At 44.5% G+C, this 7,023-nt stretch overlaps 1 protein-coding gene across 1 annotated transcript in view; it reads left to right on the forward strand.

Moving 5' to 3' along the window:
• The window catches only part of LOC147092641 (uncharacterized), a 28,965-nt gene extending 22,872 nt beyond the window's left edge, over window positions 1-6,093 (forward strand). Inside the window, exon 7 of the mRNA XM_085975972.1 lies at window positions 2,941-6,093. The gene's annotated coding sequence lies outside the window, so the exon portion shown is untranslated. The remainder of the gene's footprint in view (window positions 1-2,940) is intronic.
• The last annotated feature ends 930 nt before the right edge of the window (window positions 6,094-7,023 follow it).

Below are 7,023 nucleotides of genomic sequence, written 5' to 3' on the forward strand. Positions count from 1 at the left end.
TGCCCAAAACATGTTCTTGCCACTGATCCACAGATATACCGTTGCAGTCTCGTCAACGTTTTCCAACTTCTGGCAATGTTGGCACTGTTGATATCAATTGTCGCTTCCATTTTCGTAGGCAAGTAGTTGTGGAACCATTCCAAAATATAGATCAATAAGGTTTGTAGTTACAAGACCAAATTACCAAAGAATATTTCGGGCTCTGCTAAATATTGACTCTAAGAAATTAGAATTTGGTTTTTACCTCCCAAAGGTATTGCAATGAAATACATTGCGTCAGGATTTACTGTTGCCAGCGGACGAACCAAGACCGTCATTCTTTAACATATTTTTATTCGTTCCTGGGATGTGGGCGTCACTGGCAAGGCCAGCATTTATTGCCCATCCCTAGTTGCCCTTTGAGAAGGTGCTGGTGAGCCGCCTTTTGAACCGCTGCAGTATGCGTGGTGCAGGCAGTCCCTTAGAGTTGATAGGGACGGAGTTCCAGGATTTTGAACCAGCAATGATGAAGGAACGGCCGATATACTTCCAAGTCAGGATGGTGTGTAACTTGAAGGGGAACTTGCAGGTGATGGTGTTCCCATGCGCCTGCTACCCTTGTCTGTCGAAGTGGCACAGGTCGCTGGTTTGGGAGGTGCTGCTGAACAAGCTTAGTGAGTTGCTGCAGTGCATCTTGTAGATGGTACACACTGCAGCGGCGGTGCGCCGATGCTGGAGGGGTGATTGTTTAATGTGCTGGATGTGCTGCCAGCCAACGGAGCTGCTTTGTCCTGGATGGTATCGAGATTCTTGAGTGTTGTTGGAGCTGCACTCATCCAGGCAAGTAGAGATTATTCCATCACACTCCTCACTTGTGCCTTGCAATGTGGAAAGGATTTCTGGAGTCAGGAGGTGAGACACTCGCCGCAGAATTCCCAGCCCCTGACCTGATCTTGTAGCCACGGTATTTAAGTGGCTGGACCAGTTAAGTTTCTGGTCAGTGGTGAGCCCCAGGAAGTTGATGGTGGGGGATTCGGTGATGGTAATGCCGTTGAATGTCAAGTGTCGATCGTTAGACTCTCGCTTGTTGGAGATATTCATTGCCTGGTACTTGTGTGGCACGAATGTCAGTTGCCACTTATCAGAACAAGCCTATATGTCATACAGGTCTTGCTGCATGCGGGCATGGAGAAATGATTTATCTGAGGAGTTGTGAATGGATTGAACACAGCGCAATCATCAGTGAACACCCCACTTCTGACCGTATGATGGTGGGAAGTTCATTGATGAACCAGCTAGAGATGGTTGGGCCCAGGACTCTGTCTTGAGGTTCTGCTGCAGCGATGTCCTGGGGAAGAGATGTTTGACCTCCAACAACCACAGCCATCTTCCTTTGTGCTCGATATGACTCCAGCCAGTGGAGATTTCCCTCCTGATTCCCATTGATTTCAATACTGCTTGGGCTTCTTGATGCCACACTCGCTCAAATGCTGCCTGGGTGTCACAGGCAGTCACTCTTACCTCACATTTGTTCATGTTTGGACCAAGGCTGTAATGAGGTCTGGAGCCGAGTGGTCCTGGCAGAACAGAAATTGCATCTCGGTGAGCAGGTTATTGGTGAGAAAGTGCCACTTGTTAGTACTGTCAACGACACCTTCCATCAATTTGCTGATGATTGAGAGTAGGTTTATGGGGCTGTAATTGTTCCGATTGGATTTATCCTGCTTTTTGTGGACAGGACGTAACTGGGCAGTTTTCCACATTGTCGGATAGATGCCAGGTTTGTAGCTGTACTGGGACAGCTTGGTTAGAGGGGCAGCTAGTTCTGGAGCCCCAGTCTTCAGCAAGACAGCCAGGATGCTGTCGGGGCCTATAGCATTTGCTGCAACCAGTGTGTTCAGCTGTTTCTTGATATCACGTGGAGTGAATTGAATTGGCTGAATATTAGCTTCTGTGCTGCTGGGGAACTCATTTAGGAGGCCGATATGTTTCATCCACTTGACAGTTCTGGCTAAAGATAGTTGCAAATGCTTCTGACTTGTCTTTTGCACTCGTGTGCTGTGTTCTGCCATCATTGAGGATGAAGATGTCTGTTTAATTCCTATTAACTTTTGTCCTTGAAGTTGCAGTAACAGATCCCAACGTTGCAGTGCCCTCTACAGGGCATCTGGGGCCTGTATGAACAGACCAAGCAACAGAACAGAACAACTCTGTATCCCCTTTCACCAATCATAGTGAAGGATTTTAATCTGAACAATGCAGATTCTGAAACAGGAAGTGTAAGTTAGAATAGCTTATTCAATGTCAAATCAGGTATTGAAAGCAACATAAAGAAAGGGAAAGAAAGATTGGATTCAGAGAGAGCGAAAATAGAGAGAAAGAAAGATAAAGTATTAGTTTTCAATTTTTAATTTTAAAAATAATCTCCATCAACAAATAAAATGCGTAGGAATGAGATTCCACATTCGTAAAAGTTAATTATCCGTGCTGGAAAGGTTATTTGTCAGTAATTAAAAATTAACCCTTTTTAAAATGCTACTTATACTGATATGGACAATTCCTAGCTTTCTGCGGTGAAATTAATCCCTCTCTACCATGCAAGCACAGGAAATTTACACAGTTCAGTACATTTGAATGGGGAGCCAGACAGCGAGATGACATTTTCGAGCAAATTGACGAATAGCGGTGGAACTCGGACAACAACTCCAGGTTTTCGCATTGAACTGCGAAGCAGCTATCGAAGTAGCTGACCGAATTGTGAATAAATAACAGCGAGTTCCATTAGCCTCACCATTATTGTTACAGTAAATTCTAGCCCATTATAACGTATGCCGCGATTCTCATTTATTGAGGAATTTCAGACATTACGTGGAGGAAATCACCATTGTTTACCTCAGTTTGTTTGATTGCATATTTTCTTGTTTATTTACTGTTTTCCAACAATTATATTTTCTTCCACAGCCTTCCCATGAGCCTACAGATCAGGAGAACAATTCTCAAACAACAACCCCAAGGTCCAACCTACAACAGTTTGATGCCACCACCATTATAGAATTGTTATCAATGATACAAATGTTGATCGTACAATGGGACACATTACAGTTGAAATTTAACGTACGCAATGATGCATTTTTAAATGAAGAATGAGAATCTTTATAAACTAAATAGAAAAATTTGAAAGGGGGTGCAGGAACCAAGAGACCTGGGGGTTGAGGGACACACAGCTTTGCAGGTGGCAGGAGAATCTGAGAATGCTCTTAATTAGCATACGGGAAATTTTTCTTTGTAAATAGAGGCACAGCGTACAAAAGCACGGGAGTTATGCTAAATCTCTGTAAATCATTGATTAGGCCTCAACTGGAGCATTGTGTACAATTCTAGACTGCACACTTTAGGAAGGATATAAGGAACTTGGAGATGGTGCAGAGGAGATTTACTAGAATTTTAGCAGGGATGAGGGGTTTCAGTTATGTCGACAGCCTATAGAAGCTGGGATTGTTCTCCTTAGAGCAGGGCAGGATAAGGGGAGATTAATTTGAGGTGTTCAAATTTATGAGGCATTTTGATAGAATAAATTAGGAGAAGCTATTTCCACTGGTCGAAGAGTCAATAACTGAAGGATACAGATGTAATGTAATTGGCAAAAGTGCAAGAGGGGATGTGAGGAGAAATGCATTTATGCAGCGAGTTGTTGTGAACTGTATTGCACTGCCTGAAATGGCAGTGGAAGCAGATTCAATAGTAATTTTCAAAAATGAAGTGGATATAAAACTAAAACGGAAAAGTTTGCTGGGCTATGGGGAAAGAGCAGGGGAGTGGGTGTAATTAGATCGTTCTTTCAGAGAGTCAGCACAGGCACAATGGGCCGAATGGCCTCTTTCTGTGCTGTTTCATTCTGTGATTCTATGATTTAGCAAGAAGACTATTTGTTGAAGTGGCGTCTAAGTCCAATTCATGATTGATGTCATTTTTTTACCTATCGAGCAACACGTGTTAAACTAAGAGCCTTACCTGAAAAACCAGCTCATAAATTAACAGAATAAAGAGAAATGTCAGACGTGTCACAACGGTTTATAGTGGGAACAAATCACCCTGGAATACAACATATTCCAGCTCTGATTCGTTGTTCTTTCTGTAATGAACAACCTTGTTGATTTTTGATGCAGTAATGCAGGTGTTGCTAAAACTATTGAAAAAAACTACCGGGGCTATTACTTTCCTGACCTAAGACGATCTTACTTTCTTCCTACACCTCCTGTCAATTTCCCCCAAACCCCGCCATCCCCCGCCTCACCTTTCACCTCTGATGATCTTCATTATTGTTGGTGGCGGCAATCAGTCGGGCAATCGGGTGGGTGTCAACTCTACATTCCTCAGCCTGTCCGGAGATTGTTCACTCTTACCTGGACCTGGGCTTCCCCCCGCCCCCACCCCCCGCCACACACACCTCACACTGAGGTAATTTTAACATAACAGACCGTGTGGGAAACTGACAGGATCGGGTGGAAAGCCAGTTTTACATCCTCACCATCCTTTATATTCCTGTCCGTTGAATTCAATGAGAGTAAAGTCAGGCGTGGTTTAAAACCCACGATCAACCGAATCCGTCAGTTTACAGACCGCCAGATTAGGTTAAAATTGCCTGCAAGAGCGGTAATCAATTTCCTATTCCCCTCCCAACGAATTCTAAGCCATTCCAGAATCTGGGACATTTCTACTCTGTGTGCCTAAACAAACTGATCTATGGAATAGGAAATGCAGACGGTAGCTGGTGCACATGTTCTGCCCATATCCCTGTATCCAATATCGCGTGCTGTACAGGACTATGAGTTAATGGAGATGATTACCAGTTCTGGACTGAAAGCCTGGGGAGAGGCCTTGCACTCAGCAGACGCCTGATTGGAAAATGTTATCTCCATTGTAATTTGGTTAACACCTCCGCTAAAGAAGAGGAATGTCACAGGTTGCATTCTTCCTCCAAGATCACATTTGGTGACCTCCAGCTCCCAGAGAGACAGGAATCTACAGGGAAATGAATGGGCTCTTCAGGCGGGTTGTGGAAATGGAACGGTGTTGGGTAATTTGGTAGGAATCTCCCAGCGATCAGCAAAGTGATTCACAAGGAGTAACATGGCACTGGCGTTCTTTATGAAAGTATTTGGTAAGACACCAGGAGGGGTAATTTAACCAAACCGGTCGAGCCGTAAATGAGCGGGTTCTGGTCTCCCACTCGTGTTAAACTCTGCCCGATTTTACTCTCCATTTAAAGAAGGTTAACATTAGCCCAGTCTTTCTCTCCAATCTTTTGCAGTACAGTTTTGGTATCGGAATGGTTATTTCACTCATTTCAAGTAACTTCGCCTGCCGTTCATGATATAAAGCTCAAAACCACCATTTAAATGGAACGGAGGGGGTCTATTGTAAATATTACAATTTAGATTTAGTCTGCTAATATCGCAAAGAGTAATTTCCATATTCACAGCGCAACATTCAGTCGCACACATCTACTTCTGTCTTTGTGTGATAGTTTTGCAGCTAAACATAGAGGCCTAAAACAGGTCTTCAACCCCTCATCCTGCTTTTATTACCTCATGCCTGGACTATTCCATTGCTCTCCTGACCGGCCTTCAACCGTGTACCCTCGGTAAACTTCTGCTTATCCATAATTCTGACGGTGCTTAACTCGCAGCAGGTCCGGTTCACACAACACCCCCGAGCCCTCTGACCTACACTGACTCCTGGTCCGGCAATATCTCTTTTTGAAAATTATCATCCTTGTTTTCTAATCGCTCCGAGGCCTCGCCCCTCCCTATCTCCGTAAATTTTCCAGCCCTACAACCCTCAGAAATATCGGGGTTGCTCCAATTCTGGCCTCTTGTGCAACCCTGGTTGTAATGCTCCAACGTTGGTTGCCGTGCCTTCAGACGCCTAGGCCTTAAACCACGGCAAATTCTCCCTAAATCTGTGCAATTATCTGCCTCATTCTCCATCCTTAACATGCTGCTTAAAACCTACATCTTTGACCAATCTTTTGATCACCTGTCATAATAACTCCTGATGCTTTAAGGTGTAAAATGTTGTTTAATAATTGTTACATTAAAGGCGCTATATAAATGCAAGTTTTTGTTATTGATGATGCAGTTGAGCCGCCTTTCATTAGTACCTCCCGATTTTTCTTCCCATTGTCTACTCTGCGGGATAAAATGATCTAATGCCAGAAACATTCGCCAAGTGTGCTGCATAAGTGGAGCATGAGCTCAAAGACATGGGCTCGAAGCTTACTGAAAATTGGGCTTCGTGCTTACTCTGGTTAAATTCTGCGAGGTCCAAACGCCAATCATCTAATGCAGCTCAGCTGTCTGGACATCGTAACATTCGTCAGGCAGAAACAGCGAGCAAGCCCATGGCGAAGGGAAGGAGTTAACAGTAAGTGCGAATCAATGTCCCAGTCCTGCTCCACCTGACCCCACATTAAGGGAAGTCAAAAACGAATTTACATACCTTCTCTGGGTGGCCTCTCGAGGTCACATTAGGGATCAGTCGTTCGACCATTGTATACCGGAAAAAACTGAGGGGTGCATGTACTGCGCATGCTCCACCCAATTGATGACGAATTTGGCAGCGTGGCGGTGGGATGCCGCGGACGCTTGGAAGACACTTCCAGAGATGATCTGACGCTGAAACATTGCCGCCCGAATTTCAGTACCCAACGCTCATTTCTTGGCGACAAACGTGAGCAACGCTGTCCAATTATTCCCCCTCAGTCGCTCAGTTGCTGTCATTTGCAGTTTCCGAGGGATTTGGCGAATCTCCCACTATAACTTTATCAGAGTCCCCGGAAAAATACAATGTTATCAAACCACTTCTCCGGTGTTTTGTTCTGAGCTTCCATTGGAAGGAACGGAAGATGCCGAGTGAAAAAGCGGAATATGACTGTCGCTGGTTATTGCCTGTCTGTCTGTTCACTCTGCTGTTTCTCCAACCCTGGCGTGTTTTTCATTCTTTGCCTCTCTGTATCTCTCCACATTAGTCATTAGTGGCACT

Source organism: Somniosus microcephalus, unplaced genomic scaffold (assembly GCF_052327205.1).
Source record: "Somniosus microcephalus isolate GS21.2 unplaced genomic scaffold, FLI_Smic_1.0 unresolved_chr2, whole genome shotgun sequence".
Lineage (NCBI taxonomy): Eukaryota > Metazoa > Chordata > Chondrichthyes > Squaliformes > Somniosidae > Somniosus > Somniosus microcephalus.